Source organism: Pinus tabuliformis, chromosome 6, assembly GCF_031772625.1.
Source record: "Pinus tabuliformis cultivar Carrire ecotype Pingquan chromosome 6, CPIR1, whole genome shotgun sequence".
Taxonomy (NCBI): Eukaryota; Viridiplantae; Streptophyta; class Pinopsida; order Pinales; family Pinaceae; genus Pinus; species Pinus tabuliformis.
The window spans coordinates 387,145,830-387,168,331 of NC_142292.1; the positions used below are offsets into that span (position 1 = coordinate 387,145,830).

The window sequence follows — 22,502 nt, forward strand, 5'->3', positions numbered from 1 at the left end:
ACATGATGCAAGAATGAAACCAATCTGAAGACCGTCTCAAGCCGAAAGGGCTAAGCTCCAAACTCTGCAAGGATTATGTGTTGTGGTACACTCAATTTGCACCAAATGATGCAGCGGAGAAGAAGAATTTGGACTCCCTTAGCTGAAGCCCAGTCTGACTCAAGTAAAGATGATCCCCAAATCTCTGAGCCATATAGAATAATGAGATGAATCAAGGTGTCCATGAGGCTCATCTTGGATGAGATGTCCTGGAAGTGATGTCGAAATCAACATCTCTCGAGAAGGGATAAGGATCCATATCCTTTGTTGATCTGAGGCTGAAGCAGGGAAAATTTTAAGAACCCCCCCCCCCCCCCCCCAAATTTATAAATATAATAATTGGGCGAATCTCCATGGTATATAGGAAAAATGGAAGGCGATTTTATCAATAATATAATATGTATATATAATTTTCTGGCGAATCTCTCACCAGGCATGGCGAATATTTTACTCAATTATAAAATCTTGTAAGAACTTGGCAAGTCTTTCACTAAATAATAAAACTTTGTAAAGTCCTAGTGAATTTTAGCATTGTGAACTCTTAGAGAATTTTTTGAAGAAGTATAAAACCATATATGATAAGAGCCACATGGTGGCAATATCACTATTTTTTTTCACATTTCCACGACATGGAACTTGTCTATAAAATTATAAAAAAACCAACCAAGTCCCTTATAATATGTAGGTAAGCCTATAACAGAGTCTGATACCTCTATTATGCTTGTCTTCATTCTAGTGTCATAGCTGCTATACTTAACACTGTGAATCACAACTCTCTCAGAAATCAACTCTATAGTGTACTTAAAACCTTTGGAAATTGAATCTGACAACTCTATAAAAAGGATCAGTGAAATAGAAGCTTTTGTGAATGAGCCCACTAACTATCACTGCTAAACAATCAATCTAGACTATGAAGTCTTCCATCTTGATCACAATCGTGCTCATGATCAAGGGAGTGCGATCACCTGGCCTGACATAATGGCCATCATAGCTTCCCTGCCAATACACAAGTATGTTCCTGTTTGCAGTTAGAAAAATTACCCAAATTACAATCTATTTACTCCAGCTTATGTTGGAAAGTTATAGAAGGATGACTAGTGCAATCAATCCATTCCTTTTAGCCCTGGATTTGTTTCAGTTTAAAATAGACGTATACAAATATACTTGTCCAATGTCTACTACTACTGAGCATTAGTTACTTCATAAGAAAGTATGTAAACACACAAACATAAATTCACACTCATGAATATCCCAACTTTCTATCAAGTGCTATGACTAGTGATGGAAATCACAATTATTTTCAAAAGCCTGGAATCATGCCTAAGCATCCTCTATGAATGACCCAATGCCTTCCTAGTTAGCTGTCTACATTAAAGTTGCAACAAACAATATGACATTAGGCATGGCTTGAAAGTAACAAACCGCTGCAGAACTCAGGCATAGATGGCAAGTGCAGACTGCGTTTTCAAGATATCGGTTAGAAAATCCATAGCATATAATAGCACAAATTGAGAAACTCATAATGTCCTGTCTGTTGAATATTGTAGCCAATTTTCTCACAGATTATACTGCAGAGCATAAAACTGCTCATAAATTAACATAACACGCAGGCTTCATATTCCTTGTATATGGCTTCATATTCTTTGTTTTTCTTCAAGTTTGTTGCTTTACAAGACTTAAATTATTCCTTCTGAATTTTCTTTACAAGACTTAAATTATTAAAGATAATAACAAATCTTCTCAACCATTCAAGATAGATCTGATTTAACTTGAATGCACATATTCTTTATTTCCATTATCTAAATGTTTTACTGTCATGAAAAATAGATATTTCCATCTCAACATATCCTTGATCATTTGACATTTCCCTTGGTTAGTTTTTAAAGGTAATGGCTAAACATTTACAGAAGTTCTAATATTGTAAGCCTTACCATTTCCTTTTCATTTGTCAAGTTTAATTTCCACATTTTTAATTTCAATGAAACATTAAAGGCTGCAAACTTTGTGGTTATGATCCAACTGGTAGAATAAGGATGATTTTCTATGAAGCTCAAACCACACACAGGACCCTTTAATACCACCATGCTTATTTGGCATGCCCGGGGTCTACAAAACCACAAGACTGACATAATAGATTTCATGTTTCAAGAAAACAGAAATACTTCAAGCTTGACTTCCATTACATTTTTTTACACGCACTATATGGTCTACCCTGTCCTCTGAGATGGACAGAGGTTCTTTGTGAAGACACACCAAATACAACCAAGTGATTTATGGCACAATGATTAAATAATGATAAGCCAACAAAATATGTACTATTAAACATAAGATATGCTCACTCAAGGGAAAGATTACTAGCCGAGGATTTAGACTCCAAACACCTAATTGGAAGTTGGTTTATGTGGCCTCAAACCAAATGCACTTGGACTCATATTTTTTCCTTGACTAACCAGGGGAATGCCCGAATGCTTTTCCCCTCTGTGAGGGCTATGTGTCTGTCTGATCTCACTTATACGGGGGCTATATATTTGTTTAGTTTCTGCAACTTGGGGACTTAATGCAGACTCGGATCCATGAATTGGTGTGCAATCACTCGAGCTAGTTATCCGTGGACTATATGTGTGTTTGACCTCACCGCGACTTCATGTAATCATCTCATCCAAAACTTCGCCATCATTTGCACCTGTTCCCATGCTTCCTAGTCCGAACCCCTGAATTCCAGCTTCCTGCAATCAATATATGTTACAGTTCAATTTATTATTGTTCATGCTGCAGGGCTTATGAAATAGAATTGAGTAATATTTTTAAAATTTGTTTGATATGTGTCTTGCACTCACTGTTATATTGCATGGCATTCCAGGGGCTTCTTCATACTCTGCTGCATCCAATTCTTGAAGATGTGCTCCTTTGAAAAACTTGGGAAGGATATACTGCCTCGCTGGGACTAACAAGTTACAACATGATTAGTAGTGGGAAGAGAACACCATCTATAGGCACCCATGTGATACCAAAACATGCCAGCAAATAACATGTCTGGAAAATGGTGAAAGTGGCAATTGTCTTGAAAGGCACCGTTTCAAGAAATGTAGCATGATACTCCTAAAGTTCTCTGTAACCATCAGTTCAACATTGATCAGCTTTGAAAACTATATTACAAGCATTAAATTCAATCACATGATAGTTTGAATAAAGTTCATACTTGTATCTACGGCTTGGAGCAGTGAAAAGAAACAATAGCCTTTGCCAAAATTGATTTCCTGGCAAACTCTCTATGGCCATGAAGGCAAAGTAACCCCAAAGCACAGAAGTTGGGATCTTTCTAATGATGGGCATTACTGCAAGGCAGCCAACCACCATCAGAGATTGCAACAAATTATTCAATTGTTGTTCTTTCACCTCAACAGGAAGCAGGTCATCCACGTCCTTGTCAACATTAAAAATTGATTCATCAACTGGGGCATCCATATTCCCAGTACTTGCGACCAACTGAATTGTGGTCTCTTTCAATTCCTTAAGTGCCTGAATAAATGGTTGGGACATGACAAGACAAATAAATAAAGGGAGAGGAAAATTAGATAAAATGAAACACCCAAACTCAAAAATAAGACCACTACCAAGGCAGGTGGAGGCTGATAAACCATTGGGGTCTGCATTTGCTCATAGGCTTCTTGCATGTTTCCGTATAATTGCCCTAAGGTTGAATTTTTCTGCATACTTTTTCGGATTGTTGTCACTAACTTGCTAAGCACCAACTGTAACAAAAGTACTTGTAAGTTACTCGTCTATAAAATGTCTGAATTGTGTCTTTTCCTTGAGAAGCTGCAATTGATAATTCCAATATATTGGTACCTGATGTTTGAGGGTAGCTAAGCTTTTCATGTGCATTGGAGATTCAGGAATAACACCATTTGAAGGAGGTATGCCAACAATACCACATAAAATAGTATGTCACAATAAAAGGAAAATTTATGAATCCACTAGAGATTTTTTATGGAGGTGAAAACAAAGAATGAAGAGTTAGATCAAGATGTCTTCAGGAGAGCAAAATCTCTTCCAGAATAGGGTAGCCAGTGATAGTTGAACCTAAACATGAACCCTGACAAAAATTACAACATAGTTCTAAATAATATATATTTACTGAGGTAATTTGCATACCAAAAATCCTAAGAGAAGTCATAATGGTATGAAGAAGGTTTTCTTAAGTTGAACTCATTTTGTTGGGCAAGTTGGGATGCAACGCTGTGATCAAAATAATAAAGCACTGCAATCATTGTTGCTCGAATGAAAGCTCCAGAAATGCATAACAATGGCACATCAAGCATTTCCTGTGTGGAAAAATAAGTATTGTTATTGCATGGAAACGAAAAAAAAAAATGGATTTTATGTTTTGAGGTAGTGGATGAAAGGCAAGATCAGTGTCTTATCATGTTTGGGCTATGGGAGCACGCATTTTATATCAAAGGGAGAATGTAAAGAAGGATTATGGGTTATAAGCAGCCAAGGATCATCCCCCTACCTTGTGTTGTTGCCACCCCCAACCTTCCAAAGTTCAAACCAACTCTCTTCCAATCAGCGGAAAGGCCAACACCACCACCTTCCAAATCACTGAAGATTTATTGTAGGATTTATGTGGAGATCTTATACAATCCTCAGCAAACAGAGGTTGTATGTACTTCCAACTCACCACCTTTCTCAATAAGCCCTTCCCTTCTATAATTCTCTAGACATATTTAGCAGCCAGGGCTCTTTCCAAGCAATGGAGATTTTAAATGTCCCATGCTCACAGCTCTTTAGGAACAACAGTTTTTTTCCATGAGACCCGAGGAATATTCTTTTTTCTGTTTGTCCCCAGCCCATAGGAATCTGAAACTAAGTCTTCTTACCTGTTCCAGGACCTGTTTGGGAATAAAGGAAAAAAACACTCAGCACACAGGGATGGCTTCAAGTAGGGATTTCACCAGCACTAACTTATCCCCCTTGATGATAACCATCTATTACACCATATTGACATATCCTTTTCAACCTTAGAAACCATCCACACCCATTATATTTTTTTGCAGTCACTAAATTTAAATAAATACATAGCGCAGTGATTACAATTGAGCTAAGGACAATTCCACTCAAATGTATCTTCTACTCTAGAAACATTAATCATATCTTTTGTTATATTTGAATCAACAATAACCTCACAATCATGTTCAAAAGGCCTCTCATTGTCATGCTTATTTGAACTAAGCACTAATCCAGCATTGTAGGCTTCCTATCATTTCCTTGATTTTATTCTCTACTTCAAAGCAAGATCATTCTAAAGCTACATTTATAAAAAATGATCTATTATTATTTTTTTGAGTAAAGGTTCGCCTTTTCATTATGCCATTAATCATTCACAATTGATTTGACCTTGCATTATTGATTTTCCCGATGGGAAAACAGACCAATAACACAAGTTTATGAAGGCAAAGTAACCCCAAAGCACAGAAGTTGGGATCTTTCTAATGATGGGCATTACTGCAAGGCAGCCAACCACCATTAGAGATTGCAAAAAATTACTCAATTGCTGTTCTTTCACCTCAACAAGAAGCAGGTCATCCACGTCCTTGTCAACATTAAAAATTGATTCATCAACTGGGGCATCCATATTCCCAGTACTTGCGGCCAACTGAATTGTGGTCTCTTTCAATTCCTTAAGTGCCTGCATAAATGGCTGGGACATGACAAGACAAATAAATAAAGGGAGAGGAAAATTAGATAAAATGAAACACCCAAACTCAAAAATAAGACCATTACCAAGGCAGGTGGAGGCTGATAAACCATTGGGGTCTGCATTTGCTCATAGGCTTCTTGCATGTTTCCGTATAATTGCCCTAAGGTTGAATTTTTCTGGATACTTTTCCGGATTGTTGTCACTAACTTGCTAAGCACCAACTGTAACAAAAGTACTTGTAAGTTACTCGTCTATAAAATGTTTGAATTGTGTCTTTTCCCTGAGAAGCTGCAATTGATAATTCCAATATATTGGTACCTGATGTTTGAGGGTAGCTAAGCCTTTCATGTGCATTGGAGATTCAGGAATAACACCATTTGAAGGAGGTATGCCAACAATACCACATAAAATAGTCTGTCACAATAAAAGGAAAATTTATGAATCCACTAGAGATTTTTTATGGAGGTGAAAACAAAGAATGAAGAGTTAGATCAAGATGTCTTCAGGAGAGCAAAAGCTCTTCCAGAATAGGGTAGCCAGTGATAGTTGAACCTAAACATGAACACTGACAAAAATTACAACATAGTTCTAAATAATATATATTTACTGAGGTAATTTGCATACCAAAAATCCTAAGAGAAGTCATAATGGTATGAAGAAGGTTTTCTTAAGTTGAACTCATTTTGTTGGGCAAGTTGGGATGCAACGCTGTGATCAAAATAATAAAGCATTGCAATCATTGTTGCCCGAATGAAAGCTCCAGTGTTGTATATAAAAACAGTCACCGTGGATAAACTTGGCAGAAAAATAAAGAAACATTCAATACAGTTGAGCATACTTTATATGAACCCTTAAAAATGTCATTCATGCCATTGCTCAGTTGGCTTGGCATTCTCTGTTTTATAAATCAAACAGTGTAAGCGGAACTATTTTGAGGAGTGTGGAAGGTTTAAGCATGTCTAGTTCCCGTTTTGGGCAAAATGGTGAACATTGAACCTTAGCAAATAACACAGATCCAGAATTGTAGATAAGGCAAGAAAATTTTATTCCACAAGATTTCTTAGTAAGCATTTTTCACCAACCCATTATGTCATGACAACAACACTTTCACGGTTGACATTTGACATTTGATCACTCTGATGGGCTTTGTAAAAATTGCAAATACTTCTTCACATTAAACAAATTAATCCAAGCCACCGTTTGTGTCTGACTTTTCCTTTGAGAATTTTCTTGTTTCCAAACTTAGAACATCCCCGAGATTGAGTTAGTTAGGTAGAGACTAATCCTAAACAAGATTTCTCTGTTATATCAACAATAGTCTTAGGGTTAGTGTAGGGATTTCCCCCTTGGTACGGAATTTTCTTAGCCTAAAGAGCGGAGTGAGTTAATAAGTGATAGCTAGTGACCCACTTGATTGTGTCCTCCAACTCCCTCTTTGAGTGAGGTTAGGGATTTTATTCTAGGAGGGTCTGAGAGAAAACACTTCCCACTCATCATGAAATGCAAATTGATGACCATGAATGGTCTTGATCTCCACATGATCAAGCACAACAAATTCATTGCTGCCATTTCCTTCTCCAATACAGATCAATCCTTCAAATCTCTAAAACAATAAGAGTTTTGCTCATTGCCATTTGTGCACCCTTACTCCATCAGAGTTTGATAGATTCCAAATGATGCAGCTCATAACAATTTTGTGTGGGATCTATTAAAGCATGTCTTCCTGAGGGTTAGAACCATTTTCTTCACGTTATGCTTTCCTGTCAAATTGAAGAACTCCTTCAGTTTTAACCAACATTGAGTTTAAATCCCAAATGACAATAGTCAATATTTGAATCTACACAACGTCTAAACATAAAGATTCAAGATCCCTCAGGTAACATGTGGACATGGAAATTGTAAGGATTAGCAGCATCTAAAGTTCACTCGTTCAATTACCTAGAGCCTTTGCATCTCCAAATCACAAGATTAAATAATGTTATAGACATTGATCAGAGTTGTTTTGCTTTCCAATGGAATATTTAAAAAATGTAAAATTTTGATGCTGCCCAAATAAATGATAAATAAAAGAACATGACCTTTTGACTGCTTGGACGCCTGCAACATTGTTGATGGACCAAATACAGGCATTTGAATGCATTTAACTACGTAAAATATACTACTTGGATGTGAGCTCTTTTGACTAGCAATTAGTCAAAATCTGGTGTGATGATATTATTTCAGAAAACTGTCCCTTAGAAACATCACAGAATCAGTGATAAGAGACTGCTTGAAGATGCCTGTATATATGCTCTTTGTAAACAATTGAATAAAATGAGATAAAAACAGACTGCAAATGTCCATAGTAACATTTTCCAGAATTGGCTACACAAGGCAACTGAATGGTAAATTACTAATAAGTGGCAGACATTTTGTCTTTGAAGAAAGCAATAAATATAGGAGCTCTTTGTTACCATAATGACATAGGGTGAACTTACAATGAATTACTGGAAAGAAAGTATCGATGAGAATACAATTTATCCTTTTAGAATCATTCCCCTTATGTACAGAACCAAAGAAATCAAATGATTTCCATACAACTTTTAGCTTGAGATGTTTTAGGAGTCAGACTTGTCTTAAAATACAATGATTACTCACAATGCACAAGGTTGGCGCATAGGTGTTAGCTGTCTGGTAGTTCCCGTTTAAGCATGTGTCGTCCTAGGAAAGGAGTGTGGAAGGTTTAAGCATGTCTAGTTCCCGTTTTGGGAAAAATGGTGAACATTGAACCTTAGCAAATAACACGGATCCAGAATTGTAGATAAGGCAAGATAATTTTATTTTAAGTCTAAATAAAGCCTGACAGATAGGTAAATAGGACTAAGAAGTACAACCAGTGATGCCAATATGTAGGGGCACCCTATGCTACCCCAAAAGCATAAAACAAAATATAACAGGATCAAACAAGAGAACATGAACTAAATATGAGATCAAAAAAGTGGAAAGAGGATAGAGTGCAAGAGATTAATTAGAGTTACAAAAGACAAGATGAAGAGGAAAAGGGTAAAAAGAAGAATCTACCATGGAATCAATCACTAAGAATGATCCAATACACTGTCTAACGATATTGCCTGGGCCCTGAAAAGTACCCATGCCTGAGAGGACCTAGCTAGATGATCCTGGGAGGCATCTGCCAAACATGAGCAGACCACCTCTGCACATTCAAGGGAAGTGAAGTCATGGCTTAAAGTGTGTGCATCATTGAACCTTTTGATGAAAGAAATTCGTAACCAAGCAAGCCACTAATTCTAACTTGTATAAGAAAGAATTTGCATTGAAATATTCTGGCAATTGGAGAGCAAAACCTTGGGATTGGCAGGGTATTGTTCAAAAACACCAATACAAATTGAGAGAAGCCTTACGGCAGTGTTTTCAGAGATGCCATTAACATCAACCGTAGGGATATTTAAAATTTCTGAGATGAGAAATCCACTGCTGCTAAATATCTTGGATCATTCCTCGAATGGTTCAACAATGTAGGCCACTTTGCTTGTTAAAAACGTGTTGTCAGTGGTTTATCAAAGTCCAAATGACCGGGGTAAATGGCAAGATAATGTTAAATATGAAAAATCCATTGCATGCTCTGAAAAACATAGCAGAATAAGTGGAAGCAGAGATTCAGCCATGGGTAAAATTAAGAGAAAAGCAAATTTTTGCAATGCTCGACATGGTCTAGTCAAATATTATGCATACTACGAGCAGCTCCAGTGTTGTATATAAAAACAGTCACCGTGGATAAACTTGGCAGCAAAATAAAGAAACATTCAATACAGTTGAGCATACTTTATATGAACCCTTAAAAATGTCATTCATGCCATTGCTCAGTTGGCTTGGCATTCTCTGTTTTATAAATCAAACAGTGTAAGCGAAACTATTTTGAGGAGTGTGGAAGGTTTAAGCATGTCTAGTTCCCGTTTTGGGCAAAATGGTGAACATTGAACCTTAGCAAATAACACAGATCCAGAATTGTAGATAAGGCAAGATAATTTTATTCCACAAGATTTCTTAGTAAGCATTTTTCACCAACCCATTATGTCATGACAACAACACTTTCACAGTTGACATTTGACATTTGATCACTCTGATGGGCTTTGTAAAAATTGCAAATACTTCTTCACATTAAACAAATTAATCCAAGCCACCGTTTGTGTCTGACTTTTCCTTTGAGAATTTTCTTGTTTCCAAACTTAGAACATCCCCCAGATTGAGTTAGTTAGGTAGAGACTAATCCTAAACGAGATTTCTCTGCTATATCAACAATAGTCTTAGGGTTAGTGTAGCGATTTCCCCCTTGGTACGGAATTTTCTTAGCCTAAAGAGCGGAGTGAGTTAATAAGTGATAGCTAGTGACCCACTTGATTGTGTCCTCCAACTCCCCCTTTGAGTGAGGGTAGGGATTTTATTCTAGGAGGGTCTGAGAGAAAACACTTCCCACTCACCATGAAATGCAAATTGATGACCATGAATGGTCTTGATCTCCACATGATCAAGCACAACAAATTCATTGCTGCCATTTCCTTCTCCAATACAGATCAACCCTTCAAATCTCTGAAACAAGAAGAGTTTTGCTCATTGCCATTTGTGCACCCTTACTCCATCAGAGTTCGATAGATTCCACATGATGCAGCTCATAACAATTTTGTGTGGGATCTATTAAAGCATGTCTTCCTCAGGGTTAGAACCATTTTCTTCACGTTATGCTTTCCTGTCAAATTGAAAAACTCCTTCAGTTTTAACCAACATTGAGTTTAAATCCCAAATGACAATAGTCAATATTTGAATCTACACAACGTCTAAACATAAAGATTCAAGATCCCTCAGGTAACATGTGGACATGGAAATTGTAAGGATTAGCAGCATCTAAAGTTCACTCGTTCAATTACCTAGAGCCTTTGCATCTCCACATCACAAGATTAAATAATGTTATAGACATTGATCAGAGCTGTTTTGCTTTCCAATGGAATATTTAAAAAATATAAAATTTTGATGCTGCCCAAATAAATGATAAATAAAAGAACATGACCTTTTGACTGCTTGGACGCCTGCAACATTGTTGATGGACCAAATACAGGCATTTGAATGCATTTAACTACGTAAAATGTACTACTTGGATGTGAGCTCTTTTGACTAGCAATTAGTCAAAATCTGGTGTGATGATATTATTTCAGAATACTGTCCCTTAGAAACATCACAGAATCAGTTATAAGAGACTGCTTGAATATGCATGTATATATGCTCTTTGTAAACAATTGAATAAAATGAGATAAAAACAGACTGCAAATGTCCATAGTAACATTTTCCAGAATTGGCTACACAAGGCAACTGAATGGTAAATTACTAATAAGTGGCAGACATTTTGTCTTTGAAGAAAGCAATAAATATAGGAGCTCTTTGTTACCATAATGACATAGGGTGAACTTACAATGAATTACTGGAAAGAAAGTATCAATGAGAATACAATTTATCCTTTTAGAATCATTCCTCTTATGTACAGAACCAAAGAAATCAAATGATTTCCATACAACTTTTAGCTTGAGATGTTGTAGGAGTCAGACTTGTCTTAAAATACAATGATTACTCACAATGCACAAGGTTGGCGCATAGTTGTTAGCTGTCTGGTAGTTCCCGTTTAAGCATGTGTCATCCTAGGAAAGGAGTGTGGAAGGTTTAAGCATGTCTAGTTCCCGTTTTGGGAAAAATGGTGAACATTGAACCTTAGCAAATAACACAGATCCAGAATTGTAGATAAGGCAAGATAATTTTATTTTAAGTCTACATAAAGCCTGACAGATAGGTAAACAGGACTAAGAAGTAAAACCAATGATGCCAATATGTAGGGGCAACCTATGCTACCCCAAAAGCATAAAACAAAATATAACGGGATCAAACAAGAGAACATGAACTAAATATGAGATCAAAAAAGTGGAAATAGGATAGAGTGCAAGAGATTAACTAGAGTTACAAAAGACAGGATGAAGAGGAAAAGGGTAAAAAGAAGAATCTACCATGGAATCAATCACTAAGAATGATCCAATACACTGTCTAACGATATTGCCTGGGCCCTGAAATGTACCCATGCCTGAGAGAACCTAGCTAGATGATCCTGGGAGGCATCTGCCAAACATGAGTAGACCACCTCTGCACATTCAAGGGCAGTGAAGTCATGGCTTAAAGTGTGTGCATAATTGAACCTTTTGATGAAAGAAATTTGTAACCAAGCAAGCCACTAATTCTAACTTGTATAAGAAATAATTTGCATTGAAATCTTCTGGCAATTGGAGAGCAAAACCTTGGGATTGGCAGGGTATTGTTCAAAAACACCAATACAAATTGAGAGAAGCCTTACGACAGTGTTTTCAGAGATGCCATTAACATCAACCGTAGGGATATTTAAAATTTCTGAGAGGAGAAATCCACTGCTGCTAAATATCTTGGACCATTCCTCGAATGGTTCAACAATGTAGGCCACTTTGCTTGTTAAAAACGTATTGTCAGTGGTTTATCAAAGTCCAGACTCCAAATGACTGGGGTAAATGGCAAGATAATGTTAAATATGAAAAATCCATTGCATGCTCTGAAAAACATAGCAGAATAAGTGGAAGCAGAGATTCAACCATGCGTAAAATTAAGAGAAAAGCAAATTTTTGCAATGCCCAACATGGTCTAGTCAAATATTATACATACTACGAGCAGCTCCAGTGTTGTATATAAAAACAGTCACCATGGATAAACTTGGCAGCAAAATAAAGTAACATTCAATACAGTTGAGCATACCTTATAAAGTTCTCATATGTTGAAACTCATTCACGTGTTGAATACTATGATCTTTGTTCAACTTTTCTATCAAATGTAAAGAGGTCATTATCAGTCATCACTTCCTCAATACTTCCACCACGGTACAAGGCCTCGGCCACAATCAGAATGGACCTGTTAGTGTCAGTCTTTCCAGCCTTCCTACAGTGATCAAATATGCTCTTACAAAGTGGTCTCAGAGTGTCAAGGTCAAATTTTGTCATTTCAGTGAGTCTTCAAGCAAAATTTGGTCACTAGGCATTAGGTCTAGGGTTTGCCCAAATGGCAGTCCATGTCACTATTCAGCTGAGTTTATCATCATTCATAGGGTTGTCATTATCATGTCAGTGTCTAATGAGTCATTTCACACCTTGTTCATGCTTCATGTTGTGCCCAGGCAAGGTCATTTCCCTCTCCTAGGGTTTTGAAGGCAATTTCTCTTGGATGGTAAAATCACCGGCAAAACTTGTTTCCTGATGTTCATACACCTTCCCCTACCCTTCACCTACCTTATCAAACACTTCCCAACACTTAGATCCCCCAAATTCCTCATTTTTGCACAAACCCTAGTTTCTAGCTACAACATGGCAATTTTCTAGGTTTGGCCTGTGTTTTGTCCTTTTCGACCCCTTCCCCTCACTCAATCTCTAAGATTCCACTTTCCCCTGCTTCCTAACATCCCTCCCCACTCCCAAAAATTTCCCCAAGAATTTAGAAACCCCCTATCCCCTTCATTTCGCTCCATTTCGACAAAATCCCTTGTTTCACACATCAGGACAAGTTTCACTCAAAAGCTGTTTCTGAGCAATCAAAGATGAATTTTGCAAAACTGAGAGAGGTTTTTGTCCACAACATCCCAAGGACGAAAAACCTCTTTCACTTTTTACACAGGTGTCATGGTTTGAGAGAAATGTCAAAAATACCGGCGAGAACGAAGGTGCTCCAAGGACGGTTGGCCAAAACACAAAAACGAAGGAAAACGCCCGATCCACTCCAAATTTTGGCCAAAGCCTCTTTGACTGAGCATGGTACTTGATTGGGGACTCCCAGCCCAAATTTCAAGAAATTTGGAGAAAATTTTGTCATTTGTGAATTTTTTGTGCCAATTACAGGTTTTTCCCAAGAACTGGTCTCACCCCGGGTGAGACCAGTTTGAAGGGCTGCTCGGAATTTTGCAAACTTGGCATTTTTGGAAAGGGCATTCAAAAATAAAAATTACCAATACTTGGGAGAAGCCTGATTTTGAGTTTTGAGCCTCCAAAAGCTCAAAATACACCTAAAAAATGACTTTCTGCCCACTTTTTGAGTTGCAGAAAGTGACCTTGGGAGAAATGGTTTTTGAGGGGTCAAATCAACACCAAATTCAGAAATTCCACTTGGGATGGAAAGTAGACAGGCCAAGCTTTCCAATGAGCCATCTTGCACCTGATTTGGACCAGTGGAACCCACTCAAAAACAGCTGTAAAGGGGCGCGACCAGAACTTCCAGGGGCGTGACCAGAACTTCCAGATTTGCCAGAATTGCCATTTTCGGTCAAAAAACACTGTTTTGACTATGGTTGACCATTTTTACTTGTAGATGATGGATAAATGTAATATTTTCATGGCACTTTGATAGATTTTATCTCTCTTTACCCTTCTAGAAGCTTCCATGATGTAAAAAGTGAAAAATTAATGCATGGATGAGTTAGCTAAGTAATAGAGGCAAGTTGTTTGGCTGCCTATTTTCTAGTTCTTAGTTTAGAATTAGTTCAAACTGCCCCTAGGAAGCTGAGCTCGACCCCTAGAGGTGGGGAAAGGAGTTAGATGGTCTAGATGGTCTATATTATGCTCTCTCCTTCTCATTTTCATGGTTGGACTCTTGTGTAAGGAAGCTTTATTGTATATTGTGCATCTATTTCTGCAATTGAAGGCAAGGAAAGCCAGGATTTTACAGACATCTTTGAGGATTCTTGTGGATCTGATTGTTGATGGTGTGTTCTCTACATGTTCTTGTAAGTTTGTTTATGTGTTTCACATCTCTCTTATGCTTCTAAATTGGACAGATGAAGTGGTAAAGTTTGAACTCATGTTTTGACATGCTCAGCTTTTTAGTTTGTTCAATTTTAATGTTTTCTACTGTCTAGAGAGGATTCTAATTGTGTGTTTGCCCTCTTTAGCTTCTCCTCTATCATCTCTGATCATCCATCTCAAATTAAGGCATCAGCACTCATTCCTACCTTGCCCCTTAGATCCCCCTGTGAAAACTGTGCTCAATCCCCGCACCTTGAATTGCACTTCCACCAATTGCCACCAAAAACCCCAAAAAATCATTAAATCAATCCCCTTATCAATTTACTAGCCTAATATCTTTGATCCTAATTGGTCAGCCTAATTATATTATAAGATCTATCAAATCTGACCCGAGAGAGCCTTCTCATACCTCGTAGGGCTAGCTACGAGGTGAAATGGTTTGATGTAGCCTTGAGAGTTTGTCTATCTCAGCCTAGGTGAATTCCAAGCGCTAACAGGACCATTTCCTGAAAAGTCAATATACCATTCAGGTTAATTTTGAAGCCAAATCTTCTTTCCAAAAGATGAAATCCAAATCAGCATAATGATACTTCTACATGTTTTTTCAGCTTTAGTTATTCTCTTTTGCTTCTGGGGTAACAGGCAGATGGAGAGAATCTTTAACAAAATTTGATATCCAACCATTAAAAAAAATTCATGGTCTCTTGCAACCACGGTTATATTTGCTTCCAAACCAACGGAAGCATTCAGCGTTCACTGGAAAAGTGATTATCACCCTGTTCCAACTGCAGGAGGCATGAATCCACCTAATTTGGCCTTCCAGAACAACTGATAATCTGTATCATACTCAGCAACTATCTTCTCCTGTACTTCAAACTTGAAGAAAAACAAGACATATGAAGCCAACTTACCCTGATTCAAAAGCCGGCTACAGATGGGCAGGACCTGCATAAAGGGGCCTAATTTCTGGCGCTCAGCCAACAATTCTGTCAAGTACCGACTGTTGTTGTTGCTGTTGTAGTGGCATGAGCCGTTCAAATCCAAGAAACCATGGATACCAAAACAAGAGAAGAATAAGCGGATTGAAAATGCAAAAATATGGCACCGAAACAGCTGCTGCTAACTAGAACATTTAGATTTGTGAACTATGATGAAAAAACCTATTTCAAAACCATTTTTATACAGGGACCCAGGGAGCCATATACACCATGAATCCGGAATTCATGAAAACAGCGGGCTGAATCCGTGAAAACAGGGAGCCGCCCTCCATTTGAAAACAAATTAAGCTCCGCCCTCCATTTCAAAACAAATCTAACCTCCCAAGACCAAATCGAACCTCACAAACCACTCCCAAACCAGAAAACCCAAACTGTAAATCAGAAATGGCGATTTTGCTCTCCCAAACCAGGAGAAAATATCAAAATGGGGCGATTTTAAGAAAATATGATTCGGTTAGTTTATCCGCCCTGGGCTAAAATAAAAAAATAAATTAGTTTTTAAATAAAATGAGGGCTAATTATATAAAAATGTTTTTATTATTTTAATTAAAAATTTGCCCCATTAAAATATAAAAAGCCTTAAATTTCGCCTTTGGGCGATTATTCGCCCCTAAAATTAACCTTGGGCTGAAGCGTTGATTGCAAATTGAAGTGGGGACCTGAGAATTGCACCCCCAAGTAAGTATACGTGTTGGTGATCTCAATCTCCTCCTCTCTAAATAGAAAGTGAAGGTTTGAGGTTTCCTTCACCCCATTGAATATCATAACCTTGGTTTTACCCAGGTTGACCGTCAACTGCCGATGATCACAAAAAAGAGCTAAGGAATCCATCTGCCTCTGTAATCCTTCTGGGGATGAGGAGAGGAGGACCACGACATCAGCAAAGAGTAGAATAGATATCAGAACCTGGTGAAGAAGGCAACCATCAGTGTCCTGGATATGCTCGTGTAGAAATCCTGCCAACTCATCAATATAGATCCAAAACAGGGTAGGGGACAATGGACAACCCTGTTTAAACCCAATAGTGCTTCAGATGAAATTAGACATCCCATGGACCACGTAATGACGACCAAGAATGAACTCATATAGGCGCATAATAGCAATCAATAGGGTTGTAGAGATGCCAATATCTCTAAGTCTCTGGAGCAAGGCCTCCCTCGAAACAGAGTCAAAACCTTTCCGAAAATCTATGAAACAACAATAGACTTTCGAAGAGCGGTGTTGTGCCTCCTCAATCACGGTGCGAAGGTTGAAGATGTGGTTAATGGTCTGATGAGCCAGTCGAAAACTTGCCTACCCCCTAGCTTTGAGTTGTCTCTGCTCAAGGTCACTAGAGAGCTTCCTATGTAGAACAGTACCATACAACTTTGAGAATGTGTGGCCCACCATGATCGTTCTGTAGTTATTGGGATTTGAGCTGGAACCTGATTTATGGATCGGATGGATGATGTGGTGTGACCATGTCAGTGGAAAACCTTCATGGACTACATGGTTGAAGAGGTAAACCAAGTATCTAACCAAAGCACAGAAACCATGCTTAAATAACTCTGCTTGGTTGCCTTCCTCATTGGTTGTTTTGCTGTTGTTCATCACCCAAATGGCCTCTCTAATATCTCTGCCTGAGAATAGGTAACAGGAAGAGGGTGGGGAGGTAACATGAATTTGGGCATGCTCGAGAATATCATAAAGGTTGGAAGTGTGAGAGAACATGGATGTAGGGTCAAGGTTAGGTGGAAGAGGGGAGCGTCGGGGAAGGATGGCACGCCATAATTGTTTAGGGGAGTGGGCAAGGAGAACATAAAGTTCCCATCTTCTGAGAGAAAAAGAGTCGTTTCTTATGACCAAGGAGACGACAATAAGAAGCTTTGAGGTCGGAGAAGCGCTTCTTAGAGGTCGGAGAAGAAGGGTCGAGAGTGGATGAAAGCATATCGAAGTTCTCGATGTAGAGTCTTGCATTCATCATCGTACCATTTGTTCATGGGGCTAGATCCAAATTTAGTGGAGATGGAAGTGGAACGAGTGGAGTGGGGGAAGGATTTGAGTGTTGCTTCCCAAATGGTAGCTGAAAGACAAGTGTATTTAGTGGAAGCAAAATCAATCAAGGATAATTGAGTCTTCGATGGGAGTATCTTGCGTAGGGTAGAGAAGAAGATGTTAGGGTCTCCTTCATCAAATCACAAGGTAGTTCGGGGTGGGCCCCGAGGGGAGGGATGGGGTGGAAGGGGAGGGTCAAACTGGAGAGAGAAGGAAAGAAGTGCATGACCAGCAAGGGGGATGGGGGAGACTGAGAAATGGTGAATAAAAGGGAGAAAGTTATGGCTAGCAAGTACATAATCAACTACACTCGCACCCCCACCATATGGCCAACATGTGAAAAAGCGAGAGTTTGGGAAATAGGGGAGACCATTTAGAATCAACAAATCCTGGGATTGCCCCAACTGCAATAGATGCTTACCATAAACTGTAATGGGCCCTAAAGAATCATCTGACATTTGGTGAAGCCATATTGAATCTGGATCTGTCCCCTGGGTACAAAATACATCCTATGATCGGTCATGGAGATGGATCTGGAGATCTCTAGTGCAAGCATTGAAGTCACCTAGGAGGATTACTTCCCCAATAGCACAATACCGAGTGATGTCGGTGTACAAGTCTAAAAAGGGGTCCCCATTTGAGCCATTATGGACGACAAATGGTGAAGAGGCTGGGGGAAAGTAACAAACTGCAATGTAGATGTCCTTCGAAGAAGAGACTCTGACGCTAATTCGAATCCACATAAACTTGGCAAACTCATATTTGGCTACCAAAGATACCATGTTCCGGAGTGAATCACTAGCGAAACAAGCAACTACACTTGATCCTCTGACCCCTTCGGAGCTCCTCATTTCTTGCTTGCAAACTGAGATCCAATGGTAACCTTCAAAATCTGGGAGGGGTCGAATAGGGCTCGCATGAGTCTCGATCACGAAGAGGATGTCCGTTGATTTGAGAGCATCATACAAGAGTCCCAACGATGACCAGAAAGATCCATTGTCATTCCAACAACGGATAGAAATACCTATACCCTATCACCTCCCCAAGTGGGCTCGTCATTTGGAACCTCTAGTTCGAGGTTCCCACCCAGGTGGTAAGGAGTCTCAAATCACTGCCCAAAGATTCATCATAATTGCCCACTTCCTTGCTTGTCGTGCGGCCATAACTTGTTCTCTGGATTGTTTAAGTTCCACAACTTGTGCTCGAGTGAGGTACTCGTCCAAGAAAATCCTATTGGGAAGAGAAAACAACTTCTGCTTAGCCCTGAGGGCGCAGAGTCGATCAGATGCAGTCTGAAACCGGAGGAAGAGAGTAGAGTCACAGCCCATCCAGGCTCTGTCCAAAGCTATATCGACGAAGCTAAGGGTGTCCCGAAGGAACCTAGCCCCCACTTCCATAGGATCCAGAGACGGGTAGGGTAAGGGGGGACCTCTCACCTTGAGATTCAATTCTCTTGCCTATCTGTTGCGTTCTTCCACAAGTTTTGTTTGCATCACCTCCTCAACTATTACAAGAGGGGTAGGAGTTTTATCCTTCCCTCGAACCACCTGTACCCAAGAATTGATGTGTGTCTCCATTTCTTGTTTGAAGGTGGCTTGTTGGGATCAGATTTCCACTTGCTTGCTTTTAAGGTCAAGAATTTCTGCATGAAGTGCACCATTTAGAGGATGGAGGATTTATTTCTCTTTATTTTCATGTAACATCTTCTTAAGGGATAAATTATCCCCCTCCACCTCTGAAATTATGGCAAAGAGGGTGTGTATTTCTGAACGTTTTTTTTTTTTTTCAGTTTCAAGAAATTCCATTTTTCGCAGCATTTGTTTTACTTGGGTTGTCCAGAATGAGAAATTAGATTCCAGGCTGACTACCACTTTCTCTTGCTGGTTTTCAATAGCTGATAATTCAACAAGGCTAAACATGTCATCTTGGCACAACTCATCTCGTTGCATGGATCCAATCCCTAGATTTGAAACCCATTCTTTTGTCTCTGTATGTTCTTCAACACTAAAATTCATCAATGGATTTAGAGAAAACCCATCTACCGCCATCTTGGTATTAGATTCACTGTCAAATTTGGTAGGTAGATTCCCTAAAACACTTGACATGCATCCTTAGACTGCTTGTTTTGTTTCAGTGATAATAATAGTAGTAATAGTAATAGATGAGTTACCTTAGTACTAGCCGCAAATGGAAGTGTATCAGCCTTAGGTCAGGACGCAGGGGTCAAGCTTAGCCTCAGGACTACCGCAGATAGGAAGAAGTTGCCTCATAATAGGCTGCAGGTCTAAGATAGGGCCTCAGAACTGGCCACAGGTATAAGGAATTTTCCTCAGACTAGGCCGCATAGAATTTTTTCGTAGTTGATTCTCGGGTGCCTCAAAAACTTCGATCTGCTGGATACAGGTGGTCACGACTGCCTCAGTAAATTCCGTCTATCTGCTTCAGATCACGCAGACGTCACACAAAAAAAAAATCCCCAGACAACTTACAATGCCTTGGCTAAGGAAACTTGAGCAAATAAAAAAAGAAAAGAAAAGAGAAAAGAGCTGAAAAATCAATCTAAATATGCAAATAGGCCAATGAGCAATGAAGCTTGAAAATCTTTCTTCTTGATTTCTAAAGAAAGATAAAAACTAACAAGACCAAAACTAGAAGAGCCTAAATGAATCTCACTTCTTAGGGAAATAAACTATGCACACCAAACCCAATGGGCAAAGAACCCTGTGCCCAGCCGAAAAATAAGGTTGAAGAGAGGAGTTTGAAATTCTATTTATTTAAGGTGATCAACACATTACCCCAAAGACGCTCAAATAGCCATGATAAGATGACAAAAGACCCTCCGCAGTTTGTGAATGAACCAATGCAAAAGGTAGTATTGTATGAGTTCGTATAATTTTACTCTATTACACAAAATGCATTACCTGCAACCCTAAATTCGTTAGTATTAGTGTTGTTGCCAAGGTAACCCATCAACCCACATCCAAAGTATGAAACTTTCAAATTTCGTACGTGTTTCACATTGCTATGTACCCAAATACAGAGAAAAATGCCAACCATCTGCTTGTTAGCTGCCAAATAGTACTTCTCCTTGCTTGAATTAAACTTGTTATTCCTATTTGAGTCGGAGTTATCTGACAATGGACTACTTAACATTGGAGAGTGGAAAACAATAGAGGGAGACCATCCTTCACTCAAAGCATACTTGTCCTCTCATGAAACTAACATAAAAGAGGAACTGGAATCTACTCTATGAAATGATCTTCCTCGGAAGAGATGGTCAACAAGGCTACATTCTGTTTTAGTTTCTTGGGGTCATTTGTAGCTTCATAGTGTGGCTGAGTCCAAATAATAAACGGCTTTTGGAAATTCTACAGAAATTTCCCTACAATGTGATAAGCACCTGCATTGATTTCTATTCTTGCTTGTGCCTGAATTGTTCAGTGTTTGGTGAATAAGGGTCAGACATTTGGCAGCAAGACCATTGTTCTCTAACCCTAAAAAGTTTTCTGCATTTAAAGACACAATTCCTTGAAACTTGGGAAAATCCACATATAGACAATGTACTGTTAGACTTTTGACGCAGCTGTGAAAATATTAATAAAAACTATCAACGTCCAATTTCATTCTGAAACTAAAATAGTTTTAACTGATATCCTCTTATTCATAAAAACACAAAATTCAAATGTATAAAACAATTTCAGGGCTTTGTTCATCTTGATGGTTTGGATGTAATAAGAGGAGTTTGTTGATACCCAAAATCTAGATGTTTGTTGGATCTGATATATGAAACCATTCATTCAAATCAGGCCATTGCAGGGTGCTTTACCTCCCAAATTCTACGTCCCCACAAATACCATGCTTCGCAAACATACAGTCACCTACTTAATTCATTAAAGAACTTGGTTTCCGATATGAACAACTATTGTTGAATTCAAAATTCCAACACATTTTCAAACACCATTATTCTGCTTTCAATACTTCGAAGAAAAGCAACCCATCACAGAAATGGGTTTGTTTTCAACCATCAAAGCTCAATCGAAACTCTTGTTGGAAGATAATTTATAGGTGCAGTGTACCCAAAATCTTGCACACTATATTAAGAAACTGCAAAACTCCACATTATATAATTTTATATTTCTCTGCAGAGGAAATAGCAAAAGAGGAATATCCTACTCCTCTGATGAAGGTGGGCGGAGAGGCACAACATCATTAACGTGCACGGAGAGCCGAGAGCGCGGTAGACAGGGAGCCGATGTGTTTCGAACAGGTGTCGCAAGCCATATCTCTCACCCAATCACTGCATCAACCATTCTCCATCGCCTAGAGACAAATGGTCGCGAGCAGCTCCATGCAAGAAGGTATGGGTCCGTAGTGATACGTGTCTCAACGCCACAGCATCTGTTCGTCTCTGTTTAAATCTGTTTTTCGTCACCCTTTTCGGTTTTTTTCCCTTCCGCCTCTGCCCTCCTGGGCATGAGGAGCTGCCAATTCACAGTCTTCATTCTGTTTTTTATTTCCATAACGCTTCATGGTTGTCTCTGTTATCGGCTCTCTGGGTTCTACTGGCTAGCGGTCTCCATGCTAAAAACATTTTTCAATAGAGTTAAAGCCTCGTTTCACATTTACAGTCCTTGCACTGATATCCGATTCCGTATAGGGAGGTTCTGGTGTGTTTTTTATGTTTATTGCTGTTGTTGTGATTGCTATAGTCACTCAGAGACATAGAACCAGTGTGGTTCTGCAAGCCTTGAACCTGCGTTCGAATCCCTCACTCTTCTCTCCCGGTTCTGGCAACTTCGCCGGTTCCCTTCCCGTAATCTCACCGGTCTTTCTATTTTGAATGCGAAATCCGTCCACTGTAATTGAAGCATTAATGTTCTGCAT

At 38.9% G+C, this 22,502-nt stretch overlaps 1 pseudogene; it reads right to left on the reverse strand.

The window, feature by feature from the left end:
- Positions 1–2,420: 2,420 nt before the first annotated feature.
- LOC149258947 (putative boron transporter 2) lies at positions 2,421–22,502 on the reverse strand (annotated as a pseudogene).